This window comes from Aristolochia californica, unplaced genomic scaffold, assembly GCF_029961685.1.
Source record: "Aristolochia californica isolate CCGP_79_NKW_82.1479 unplaced genomic scaffold, dmAriCali1.0.hap1 SCAF_3, whole genome shotgun sequence".
Classification (NCBI taxonomy): Eukaryota; Viridiplantae; Streptophyta; class Magnoliopsida; order Piperales; family Aristolochiaceae; genus Aristolochia; species Aristolochia californica.
The window spans coordinates 29,510,109-29,525,094 of record NW_027181992.1 but is presented as its reverse complement, the minus strand read 5'-3'; positions in this window follow the sequence as shown (position 1 = coordinate 29,525,094).

Genomic DNA, 14,986 nt, shown 5'->3' with positions numbered 1-14,986 from the left:
AGTTTTCACTCACCACAAATGAACACAAATGTTTCGTTATCCTAGTTTGGGTAATTCCACTTGTTCAACCCTAATAGCTTGGAATGTTATAAGAAAGAGATTTTTTTACACATGTTTTAAAAATTTGAAATGCATGCTTGAAACACGTTAAAGATACAAATGTCCTATGGGCCAAACATTTTAAAGAGAATAAAAAACGCTCATTAAATTCTCATCTGAACGTGCAATGTGATATTTACCTGTGTCAGACAAGCCATTATGTTGCCCATTTAAAAAAAACTGACCTAACGATCATAGATGATTGTAAATTGATTTATAATTCGTAACGAGCAATATTTTTATAAGGAATGATTTATGGATTGGTAGTCAACACTGAATTAAAAATCCCCCGGCTCCCCCTTTTCCCTACGTTTGTAAAACCTAATATATAAAAACTAAAAAGAGTTTACAATCCCCAAAAACTACAGACACTTTTTGGAATTATCTCACTCTACATTTCTGCATTGTGCATTTCCATTTTAGAAGTATCCCTTTTTCTTATATCAAAACTTCAGTATTCACTTTCCCTTCATCTTGTAAACAAAAAAGAGATTAAAGGAAAATAGATCACAAAAAAAAATATTTTAGAGTTTATGTATGGAAAAAATTTAAAGCATTGACAAATGTAAGTAATGAAAATTTATTCAAACACCACAAATGAACACAAAAGTTTTGTTATCCCAGTTTTGGAAATTCCACTTGTTCAACCCTAATAGCTTATAATTTTTTAACAAAGAGATTTTTCAACACAAGTTTTAAAAATGGATATGAATGCTTGAGACATGTTAAAGATGAAAATGACCTATGGATCAAAACCTTTTAATGAGAAAAAAAAACGCACATTAAATTTTCAAGTGAACGTGCGGTGGGATATTTACCCGAGTCAAAAAAGCCATTATTTTGCCCATTTAAAAAAAGTTGACCTAATGATCATAGATGATTGTAAAGTGATTTATCATGTGTAACTAGCTATATTAATGTAAGGAATGACTGATGGATTGGGAGTCAACACTCATTTAAAAATCCCCCGCCTTACCCTTTTCCCGACGATTGCAAAACATAACATATAAAAACTAAAATACGTTTACAATCCCTAAAAATTACAAAAACTTTTTGGAATTATCTCTCTCTACATTTGTGCATTGTACATTTCCATTTTAGATGTTTACTTTTTTATTAAATAAAAACTTGAATTTTCACTTTCCCTTCATAGTGTAAACAAAAAAGAGATAAAAGACAAATAGATCACAACAAAATGAAAATTTTAGAGTTTATGTATGGAAAAAATTTCAAGCATTAACAAATGTTAGTAAACGAGTTATTTTCACACACCACAAAAGTTTTGTTATCAACGATTGGGAAATTCCACTAGTTTAACCCTGGTAGCTTGGAATTTTATAAGAAAGAGATTTTTGTACACATGTTATAAAAAATGGATATGCATACTTGAAACATGTTAAAGATGCAAATGACCTATGAATCCAAATCTTTTATAGAGAATAACAAACGCTTATTAAACTCTCAACTGAACATGCGGTGGGATATTTACCCGTCTCAAAGAAGCCATTATTTTGCCGATTTACAAAAAGCTGACCTAACAATCATAGATGATTGTAAAGTGATTTCTCATGTGTAATGGCCTATATTTTTTGTAAGGAATGACTTATGGATTGGGACTCAACACTTAGTTAAAAATCCTCCACCTGCTCCTTTTCCTAACCATTGCAAAACCAAATAAATAAAAACTAAAAAGAGTTCACAATCCCTAAAAATTATAGACACTTTTTGGAATTATCTATATCTACATTTGTGCATTGTGCAATTCCATTTTAGCAGTATACTTTTTTCTTAAATCAAAACTTGAGTTTTCATTTTCCCATCATTCTGTAAACAAAAAAGAATTAAAAGGCAAATAGATAACAAGAAAATAAAACGTTTAGAGTTTATGTATGGAAAAAATTTTAAACAAACAATTGTAAGTAAAGAAAATTTATTCACACACCACAAATGAACACAAAAGTTTTGTTATCCAAGTTTGGGAAATTCCACTAGTTCAACCCTAACAGCTTGGAATTTTATAAGAAAGAGATTTTTCTACACATGTTTAAAAAAATGGATACCCAAGCTTGAAACGTGTTAAAGATCCAAATGATCTATGGATCAAAACCATTTAAAGAGAAGAACAAACGCTCATTAAATTCTACTATGAATGTGTTGTGGGATATTTACCCGAGTCAAGCAAGCCATTATATTACCTTGACCTAACGATCATAGATGATTGTAAAGTGATTTATCTTGAATAACAGGCTATATTTTTGTAAAGAATGACTTATGGATTGGGAGAAACCACTTTGTTAAAAATCCCCCACCTCCCCCTTTTCCTGACGATTGCAAAACCAAATATATAAAAATTAAAAAGGGTTTTCAAACACAAAAAATTATAGACACTTTTTTGAATTATCTCTCTCTACATTTGTGCATGGTGCATTCCCATTTTGGATGTATACTTTTTTCTTAAATCAAAGCTTGAGTTTACACTTTCCCTTCATCTCGTAAACAAAAAATAAATAAAAGGCAAATTGATCGCAACAAAACGAAAATTTTAGAGTTTATGTATGGAAACAATTTAAAGCAATAACAAAAGTAAGTAAAAAAAATTTATTCACACAACACAAATGAACACAACAGTTTTGTTATCCAAGTTTGGAAATTCCACTAGTTCTACCCTAATAGCTTGAAATTTTATAACAAAGAGATTTTTCTACACTTGTTGTAAAAAATGGATAAACATGCTTGAAACATGTTAAAGAAGCAATGACCTATGGATCTAAACCTCTTAAAGAGAATAAAAAATGCTCTGTAAATTCTCTAGCGAACGTGTTTTGGGATATTTACCCGAGTCGTACAAGCCATTATATTGCCCATTTATAAAAAGCTGCCCTAACGATCATAGATGATTGTAAAGTGATTTATCATGTGTAACTGGCTATATTGTTGTAAGGAATGACTTATGGATGGGGTGTCAACAGTCAATTAAAAATCCCCTCCCTCCCCCTTTTCCTGACGATTGCAAAACCTAATATATGTATAACAAAAGAGTTTACAATCCCTAAAAATTACATACACTTTTTGGAATTATCTCTCTCTACATATGTGTATTCTACATTTCTATTTTAGATGTATACTTTTATCTTTAATCAAAACATGAGTTTTAACTCTCCAGTCATCTCGTAAGCAAAAATAAGACAAAAGGAAAATAAGATCACAACAAAATAAAAATTTTAGAGTTAATGTATGGAAAAATTTAAAGCAATAACAAATTTAAGTATAGAAAATTGTTCACTCACCACAAACGAACACAAAAGTTTCATTATCCTAGTTTGGGGAATTCCACTTGTTCAACCCTAATAGCTTGGTTTTTTTTATAAGAAAGAGATTTTTCTACACATGTTTTAAAAAATGTAAATGCATGCTTGAAACATGTTAAAGATGTAAATGACCTATGCACCAAACATTTTAAAGAGAATAACAAACGCTCATTAAATTCTCAAGTGAACGTGTTGTGGGATATTTACCCAAGTCAAACAATCCATTATATTGCCCATTTACAAAAAACTGACCTAACAATCATAGATGATTGTCAAGTGATTTATAATGCGTAACAGGCTATATTTTTGTAAGGAATGACTTATGGATTGGGAGAGAACACTCAATTAAAAATCCCCACCTCCCCCTTTTCTCGACAATTGCAAAACCTATTATATAAAAACTAAAAAGAGTTAACAATCCCTAAAAATTACAGACACTTTTTTGAATTATCTCTCTCTACATTTCTACATTATGCCTTTCCATTTTAGAAGCATTTTTTTCTTAAATCATAACTTGAGTTTTTACTTTCCTTTTATTTTGTAAACAAAAAAGATATAAAAGGCAAATAGATCACAAGAAAATGAAAATTTTAGAGTTTATGTATGGAAAAGATTTAAAACAATAAAAAATGTTAGTATAGAAATTTTATTCACACACAGTAAATGAACACAAGTTTTTTTATCCAAGTTTGGGAAATTCCACTAGTTCAACCCTAATAGTTAGGAATTTTATAAGAAAGAGATTTTTCTACACATGTTTAAAAAAATGGGTATGCATGCTTGAAATATGTTAAAGATACAAATGACCTATGTATCCAAATATTTTAAAGAGAATAACAAACGCTCATTAAATTCTCAAGTGAACATGCTGTGGGATATTAACCTGAGTCAATCAAGCCATTATATTGCCCATTTACAAAAAGCTGACCAAACGATCCTAGTTGATTGTAAAGTGATTTATCATTCGTGACGGGCTATATTTTTGTAAGGAATGACTTATGGATTGGGATTCAACACTCAGTGAAAATTTCCCCGCCTCTCCCTTTTCCCGACGATTGCAAAACCTAATACATAAAAACTAAAAAGAGTTTACAATACCTAAAAATTACAGACACTTTTTGCAATTATCTCTCTCTACATTTGTGCATTGTGCATTTCCATTTTAGATGTATACTTTTTTCTTAAATCAAAACTTGAGTTTTCACTTTCACTTCATCTCGTATACAAAAAAGAGATCAAAGGAAAATAGATCACCAAGAAATGCAAAATTTTAGAGTTTATGTATGGAAAAAATTTAAAGAAATAACAAATGTAAGTAAAGAAAATTTAGTCACACACCAAAAATGAACTCAAAAGTTTTGTTATCCAAGTTTGGAAATTCCGCTAGTTCAACCCTAATAGCTTTGAATTTTATAAGAAAGAGACTTTTCTACACATGTTTTAAAAAAAGGATATGCATGCTTGAAACATGTTAAAGATGCAAATGACTTATGGATCTAAACCTTTTAAAGAGAATAACAAACGGTCATTAAATTCTACAGTGAACGTGTTGTGGGATATTTACCCGAGTCAAACAAGCCATTATATTGCCCATTTACAAAAGGCTGACCTAACGATCATAGATGATTGTAAAGTGATTTATTATGCATAACGGGCTATATTATTGTTAGGAAGGACTTATGGATTGGGAGTCAACACTAATTTAAAAATCCCCCGCCTCCCTCTTTTCCTGATGATTGCAAAACATAATATATAAAAGCTAAAAAGGGTGTACAATCCCAAAAAAATACAAACAGTTTTTGAATTACTTTTTTGTACTTTTGCGCATGGTGCATTTCCATTTCGGTTGTATACTTTTTTCTTAAATCAAAACTTGACTTTACATTTTCCCTTCATCTCATAAACAAAAAAAGAAATAAATGGCAAATAGTTCACAACAAAATGAAAATTTTAGAGTTTATGAATGGAAAAAATTTAAAGCCTTAAAAAATGTAAGTAAATAAAATTTATTCACATACCACAAATGAACACAACAGTTTTGTTATCCAGCTTTGGGAAATTCCACTAGTTCAACCCTAATAGTTTGAAATTTTATAAGAAAGAGATTTTTCTACACATGTTTTAAAAAATGGATATGCATGCTTGAAACATGTTAAAGATGCAAATGACCTATGGACCCAAAACTTTTAAAGAGAATAACAAACGCTCATTAAATTTTCAAGTGAACGTGCAGTGGGATATTTACCTGAGTCATACAAGCCATTATATTGCCTATTTATAAAAAGCTGACCTAACTATCATAGATGATTGTAAAGTGATTTATCACATGTAACATGCTATATTTTTTTAACGAATGACTTATGGATTGGGAGTCAACACCCAATTAAAAATCCCCCACCTCCCCCTTTTCCCAACTATTGCAAAACCTAATATATAAAAACTAAAAAAAGATTACAATCCCTAAAAATTACAGTTAGTTTTTGGAATTATCTCTCTCTACATAGGTGCATTGTGCATTTCAATTTTAGAAATACAATTTTTTCTAAATCAAAACTTGTGTTTTCACTTTCCCTTCACCTTGTAAACAAAAATAGATAAAAGGCAAATAGATCACAACAAAATGAAAATTTTAGAGTTTATGAATGGAAAAAAGTTTAAGCAATAACCAATGTAAGTAAAGAAAATTTATTCACACACTACAATTGAACACAAAAGTTTTGTTATCCAAGTTTCAGAAATTCCTCTAGTTCAACCCTAATTTCTTGGAATTTGATAAGAAAGAGATTTTTCTACACATGTTTTAAAAAATTGATATGCAAGCTTGAAACATGTTAAAGATGCAAATGATCCAAATATTTAAAAGCCAATAACAAATGCTCATTAAATTCTCAAGTGAACGTTCGGAGGGATATTTACCTGAGTCAAACAAGCCATTATTTAGCCCATTTACAAAAACTTCACCTAACGATCGTAGATGATTGTAAAGTGATTTATCATGCGTAATGGGATATATTTTTCAAAGGAATGACTTATGGATTGGGAGTCAACACTCAGTTTGAATTCCCCCGCCTCCGCTTTTCCCGACTATTGCAAAACCTAATATATAAAACTAAAAAGAGTTTACAATCCGTAAAAAATACAGACACTTTACAGAATTATCTCAATCTACATTTGTGCATTGTGCATTTCAATTTTTGAAAAATAATTTTTTGTTAAATCAAAACTTGAGTTTTCACTTTCCCTTCATCTTGAAAAAAAAAAGAGATCAAGGACAAATAGATCACAACAAAATGAAAATTTTAGAGTTTTTGTATGGTAAAAATTTAAAGCAATAACAAATGTAAATAAAGAAAATTTAATCACACACCACAAATGAACACAAAAGTTTTGTTATCCAAGTTTGGGAAATTCCACTAGTTAGACACTAATAACTTGAAATTTTATAAGAAAGAGATTTTTCTACACATGTTTTAAAAAATGGATATGCATGCTTGAAACAAGTTAAAGCTGCAAATGACTTATGGATCCAAACCTTTTAAAGTGAATAAAAAACATTCATTAAATTCTCAAGTGAATGTGGGATATTTACTCGAGTCAAACAAGCCATTATATTGCCCATTTACAAAAAAACTGACCTAACAATCATGGAAGATTGTAAAGTGATTTATCATACGTATTGGGCAATGTTTTTTTATGGAATGACTTATGGATTGGGAGTCAACACTCAATTAAAAATCCCCCGCTTCCCCCTTTTCTCGACGATTGCAAAACCTAATATATAAAAACTAAAAAGAGTTTACAATCCCAAAAAATTACAGATACTATTTGGAATTATCTCTCTCTACATATGTGTATTCTGCATTTCCATTTTAAATGTATAATTTTTTCTTCAATCAAAACTTGAGTTTAAAATTTCCCTTCTTCTTGTAAACAAAACTAAGAAAAAAGGCAAAGAAGAGCACAACAAAATTAAAATTTTAGAGTTGATGTATTGTAAAAATTTAAAGCAAAAACAAATTTAAGAAAAGAAAATTTTTCACACACCACAAATGAACACAAGAGTTTCATTATCCTTGTTTGGGAAATTCCACTTGTTCAACCCTAATAGGTTGGAATTTTATAAGAAAGAGATTTTTCTACACATGTTTTAAAAAAAGGATATGCATGCTTGAAACATATTAAAGATGCAAATGACCTATGGTCCAAACCTTTTAAAGGGAATAACAAACGCTCGTTAAATTCTCAAGTGAACGTGCTGTGGGATATTTACCCGAGTCAAACAAGCCATTATTTAGCCCATTTACTAAAAGTTCACCTAACGATCATAGATGATTGTAAAGTGATTTATAATGCGTAACGGGCTATTTTTTTTGTAAGGAATGACTTATAGATTGGGAGTCAACACCCAATTAAAAATCCCCCGACTCCCTGTTTCTCGGGCGATTGCAAAACCTAATATATAAAAACTAAAAAGAGTTTACAATACATAAAAATTACAGACACTTTTTGGAATTATCTCACTCTAAATTTGTGCATTGTGCATTTCCATTTTAGATGTATACTTTTTTCTTAAATTAAAACTTTAGTTTTCACTTTCCCTTCATCTCGTAAACAAAAAAGAGATAAAAGGCAAATAGATCACAACAAACTGAAAATTTTAGAGTGAATGTAAGGAAAAAATTTAAAACAATAAAAAATGTAAGTAATGAAAATTTATTCACCCACCACAAAAGAACACAAAAGTTTTGTAATCCAAGTTTGGGCAATTCTACTTGTTCAACCCTATTATTAGCTTGGAATTTTATAAGAAAGATATTTTTCAACACGTGTTTTAAAAAATGGATAGGCATGCTTGAAACATGTTAAAAATGCAAATGACCTATGGATCCAAACCGTTTAAAGAGAATAAAAAACGCTCATTAAATTCTCTAGTGACGTGTAGTAGGATATTTACCCGAGTCAAACAAGCCATTATTTTGCCCTTTTACAAGAAGTTGACCTAACGATGATAGATGATTGTAAAGTGATTTATCATGTGTAACTAGCTATATTTTTGTATGGAATGACTGATGGATTGGGAGTCAACACTTAGTTAAAAATCCCCCGCCTCCCCATTTTCCCGACGATTGCAAAACCAAATATATAAAAACTAAAAAATGTTTACAATCCCATAAAATTACAGAAATTTTTTGGAATTATTGCTAACTACATTTGTGCATTGTGCATTTTCATTTTAGATGTCTACTTTTTTCTTAAATCAAAACTTAAGTTTTCACTTTCCCTACATTTCATAAACAAAAAAGAGGTAAAAGGCAAATCGATCACAACAAAATGAAAATTTTAGAGTTTATGTATGGAAAAAATTTTAAGCATTAACAAATGTAAGTAAAGGAAATATTTTCAAACTCCACAAATGAACACAAAAGTTTTGTTATCAAAGTTTGGGAAATTCCACTAGTTCAACCCTAATTGCTTGGAATTTTATAAGAAAGAGATTTTTCTATTCATGTTTAAAAAAATGGATATGTATGTTTGAAACATGTTTAAGACGCAAATGACCTATGGATCCAAACCTTTTAAAAAGAATAAAAAACGTGCTTTAAATTCTCAAGTGAACATGTTGTGGGATATTAATCCGAGCCAATCTTGCCATTATATTGCCCATTTACAAAAGCTAACCAAATGATCATAGATGATTGTAAAGTGATTTATCATGCGTAATGGGCTATATTTTTGTAAGGAATAACTTATGGATTGTGAGTCAATACTCAATTAAAAATTCCCCGCCTCCCCCTTTTACCGACGATTGCAAAACCTAATATATAAAAACTAAAAAGGGTTTATAATCCCAAAAAATTACAGACACTTTTTGGAATTATCTCTCTCTATATTTTTGCATTGTGCATTTCCTTTTTGGATGTATACTTTTTTCTTAAATCAAAACTTGAGTTTACACTTTTCCTTCATCTCATAAATAAAAAGAAATAAAAGGCAAATGGATGACAACAAAATGAAAATTTTAGAGTTTATTAATGGAAAAAATTTAAAGCAATAAAAAATGTAAGTAAAGTAAACTTATTCACATGCCACAAATAAACACAAAATTTTTGTTATCCAAGTTTGGGAAATTGCACAAGTTCAGCCCAAATTGCTTGATATTTTGTAAGAATGAAATTTTTCTAATCATGTTCTAAAAAATGGATATGCATGCTTGAAACATGTTAGAGATGCAAATTACCTATGGATCCAAACCTTTATAGAGAATAATAAACGCTCATTAAATTCTCAAGTGAACGTACTGTGGGATATTTACCCGAGTCATAGAAGCCATTATATTGCCTATTTATAAAAAGCTGACCTAAGGATCATAGGTGATTATAAAGTGATTTATCATGTTTAACAGGCTATATTTTTGTAAGGAATGACTTATGGATTGGAAGTCAAAACTCAATCAAAAATCCCCCACCTCCCCATTTTCCCGACGATTGCAAAACCAAATATCTAAAAACTAAAAAAAGTTTACAATCCCTAAAATTACAGTCACTTTTTGGTATTATCTCTCTCTACATTTCTGCATTGTGCATTTCAATTTTAGAGGTATAATTTTTTCTTAAATAAAAACTTGCCTTTTCACTTTCCCTTAATATTGTTAACAAAATAGAGATAAAAGGAAAAAAGATCACAAAAAAATGAAAATTTTAGAGTTTATGTATGGAAAATATTTTAAGCAATAACCAATGTAAGTAAAGAAAATTTATACACTCACCAGAAATGAACACAAAAGTTTTGTTATTCAAGTTTTGGAAATCCCTCTAGTTCAACCCTAATAGCTTGGAATTTTATTAGAATGAGATTTTTCTACATATGTTTTAAAAAATGGATATGCATGCTTGAAACATTTGAAAGATTCAAATGACCTAAGGATACAAACCTTTCAAAGAGAATAACAAACGCTCTTTAAATTCTAAAGTGAAAGTGCAGTGAGATATTTACCCGAATCAAACAAGCCATTTTTGGGCCCATTTTCAAAAAGCTGACCTAACGATCATAGATGATTGTAAAGTGATTTATCATGCATAATGGTCTATGTTTTTTTAAAAGAATGACTTATGGATTTAGAGTCAACACTCAATTAGAAATCCCCCGCCTCCCCCTTTTCTCGACTATTGCAAAACCTAATATTTAAAAAATAAAAAGAGTTTAAAATCCCTAGAAATTACAGACACTTTTTAGAATTATCTAATTCTACATTTGTGCATTGGACATTTCAATTTTATAAATGTACTTTTTTCTTAAATCAAAACTTGAGTTTTTACTTTCCCATCATCTCGCAAACCAAAAAGAGATCAAAGGCAAATAGATCACAAGAAAATGAAAATTTTATAGTTTATGTATGGTAAAAATTTAAAGCAATAACAAATGTAAGTAAAGAAAATTTATTCACACACCACAATTGAACACAAAAATTTTGTTATCCAAGTTTGGGAAATTCTACTAGTTAGACTCTAATAGCTTGGAATTTTATGAGAAAGAGATTTATCAACAATTGTTTTAAAAAATGGATATGCATGCTTGAACAATGTTAAAGATGCAAATGACCTATGGATCCAAACCTTTTAAAGAGAATAACAAACGTTGATTAAATTCTCAAGTGAACGTGATGTGGGATATTTAACCGAGTCAAACAATGCATTATATTGTCCATTTACAAAAAGCTGACCTAACAATCATAGAAGATTGTAAAGTGATTTATCGTACGTAATGGGCAATATTTTTTTAAGGAATGAATTATAGATTGGGAGTCAACACTCAATTAAAAATCCCCCGCCTCCCCCTTTTCTTGACGATTGAAAAACCTAATATATAAAAACTAGAAAGAGTTTACAATCCCTAAAAATTATAGACACCTTTGAAATTATCTCTCTCCAAATTTGTTCATTGTGTATTTCCATTTTAGATGTATACTTTTTTCTGAAATCAAAACTTGAGTTTTCACTTTCCCTTCATCTTGTAAACAAAAATGGATAAAAGGTAAATAGATCACAACAAAATGAAAATTTTAGAGTTTATGTATGGAAATAATTTAAAGCATTAACAAATGTAAGTAAAGAAAATGTATTCACACACCACAAATGAACACAAAATTTTTGTTATCCTAGTTTGGGAAATTCCACTAGTTCAACCCTAATAGCTAGGAATTTTATAAGAAAGAGATTTTTCTACACATGTTTTAAAAAATGGATATGCATGCTTGAAATGTGTTAAAGATGGAAATGACCTATGGATCCAATCCTTTTGGGGGGGGGGGGGGGTTAGTCAACAAACTAGAAATTTGATCTTCATCTTCATATCATGCCTCTACATGATATTCATCTTCGAAATGGGTGTTAGTGTGGACAAGTTCATGTTCGAAGATGGTGTTAGTGTGGACAAGTTCATCTTCATCTTCATCTTAGAAATTTAAAACTATTGATTTTATTAATTATAAAAATGAATTAATTAAACCAAATGTTTGAGTTAACATTATTTTAATTACCATTATTAAATCACTAATACAATAGAGTAAATATAAAATAAATATGATTAATAAATAAAAACAGTATTATATTAATAACATAAGATAGATTTTTTACATGGTATTAATTACTAATATATTTTCACAAAATAAAAAATAATTAATTAATCAAATGCTTACTTTAATTATATTTTATTTCCCGGAACAATAAATATGAAGTTTAATATAGTAATAAAATTGAACAAAAATATTAAATAAATAGATATACAACTTTATTAATAACTTAAAAGAAAGATTATTCAAATAACGAGGTCGTGCCTTTAATATTAAAATCATCAAGTTACAAGTTTAGTACATATGAACGACACATGTTCAAAAGTAATAACATACAACCATCATTTATCGTTCCACATGGAAGTCGATATGGCATCTCGAAATTGTGAGGCTCTTGTGGATTCTAATGCACGCTGCCTCCGAAAGGTTGTTACTTGGCTACCCTCATCCTCAAGACCATCATCTTTGTCGCTGTCTGTATCATCCATTGCACCTTGGACCGCATCACCTCCTCCACCAAGCTCGCCACCCAAATCATCATCTTCATCTTCAAATATATCATCATAATCCTGTCCACGTATATAATTGTGCAATATACAACAAGCATATACAATTTTCTCCTAGATCTTAAAAGAAAATGAAGAAGCACCTTTTAACATTTGAAATCGAGCTTTTAAAGCACCAAAAGTTCGCTCAATAATATTCCGTAAAGATGAGTGTCTTCAGTTGAATAATTATTGTTCATTTCTAGGAATATTATCTCCAAATTCTTGCAAATGATACCGGGTTCCTCGATATGGAACCAAAAATCCCTTAAGATTTGCATAAGCAGCATCGACTAGATAATATTTTCCTATAATAGAAATTATATTCCACATAAAATAATTGAAGATAAAATAGATAAAAAATGACTGGATAAAAATATATTACTTACCTTCTTGTACAAAGAGTTTCTCTCTATGAGTCAATGTGTCCTTCAGTACATGGGAATCAGCTGCTGATCCCTCCCATCCCGCAAGTACATAAGTGAATTGCACATCAAATGAACATGCTGCCATCACATTTTGTGAGAGATAACCTTTTCTATTCCAGAACCTTGGTTGATATTCAAGTGGAATGTTCGCTTTGATATGAGTTCCATCAATAGCTCCAATACAATCCTAATTATACATTTTCAATTAATATTGACTAACTTTGTATATTAATCTAAAATTATTTAGTTATAGGAAGTGATGTTACTTTGAAGTACGAATAAAACATTGAACTGGTTAAAATCTTTGAGTGTGTGCGTTCCGAAGGCTGTTTGACGTAATCAGAGTGAAGTTTGAGATTGCATCTAACACCTTGTTGAAATACTTACTTATGGTCCAGTTTGATCTATCAAACATCTCTATTGTGACACTATACGGTTGTCCTTGACCAACATTTAGGAGGAAATATGCAAGTTGTTCTTCAATTGAGATGGTCTTTGTGGCTGATAAAATCCCTTTACTAGTAAGTATATTTGCCAATTTGCGAAATAACAGTTGATTCATTATGTAAACTTTCTGAAATTTAACTGTGATTTGTCTAGTGCCTTTTGCAAATACAATGGACTATTCATCCCACAAGAACGTGGTACACATCTATTGTAATAGGTCTAGATAGTATCTTCCCATGGTGAAAAAAAAAGGTTGTGAATGCAACCATAGTTGAAACCTTTTCTTCGTCTGTCATAGTATCCATGGAAATCTACAAATTCAATCACCTAAAAGCCATAAACACAAGTAAACATCAATCTTCAATCATAACCTATTTGCAATCACACCTATACACAACCATATTCATCCACATTCAATCACATCCCTACGCAACCATATCCATTTAATTGTCCACATCCATATTCATCCATGCAATATATTAACACAACAACATATCAAATTTAAATACTAACCATACTAATAAGTCTTGCAATGTCATAATTCAAACAACATACCTAATACGTAACAATATTCCAAAAGAAGATAATGAATTTAAAAACGTATTACAAACAGTTTGTTGCACAATATTTAAGCCACTCGACCCACTCTTCCACTGTCATCTTCGTAAAATACTCCTTCTTACTTGGCGTGTCCAACCATAAAGGAGAGCGCATCTTCAAGTCTTCAGACAGGTATGGGATTTCCCTGATGGTTTTGACTCAATCTGCCTCTTTAGGCTTGATGACTTCCTTCAATGTCTGAGCAATTTCCCTCATTGCATCAATGAATTAACTATTGTCATTACCGGACATTTCAATTCTCTTTCTACGACTACTTGAAGATGTCTGATTACTTCTTTCAGATTGATTACCTGGAGACTCATTCACACTTAATAATGGCGTTGGAGTATCCCTTACTATATCAAAATCCTCGGGCTCATCCATCGGGACATGTTCCGATTCATGGATGACTTCATCGCCCTGATCTACAAAGGTTGCACCTCCTGACCCTACTACTATTGCGTTTCCCACCACCACAACTAATTTTTCGTACAGGGGGCAGCCTTCACGTCTGCACTTTTCAGCATCTTTATGCTCCTACAAGAATAAAACATCCTTCAGACGTCTTGGAATAGAGTTATACTAACGCAAAAAACATAAAAACTATTTTATAGTACATCATGATTTACTGACCTTTATGTAGTCAAGCCATACAAAATTACATGCAATAACTCGTTGTGGTTGCATCCCAACCGAACCACTAGTGTTGATACAGCTCGTTACCATTTGGTATGTTCTCTTCCATGCTCTTATTCGATTCTTCACCTCCTCAACAGTTTTTTATTGACTGCGTCTTCATTGAACTTATTAGCACAGTCCATATATACCTCATTCTTCCACACCCCGTTAGGCAACTTGTTCCCTAGATTGACCTGCTCGACCAAGAGATCGAGCATTTTGCTATCATCATCGAAGGTCCAAATGTCATATGGTTGACCAATTGGTTGTCTTCTTGCAGCCATGTATAATCTAAATCTGAGACGGTCCTCA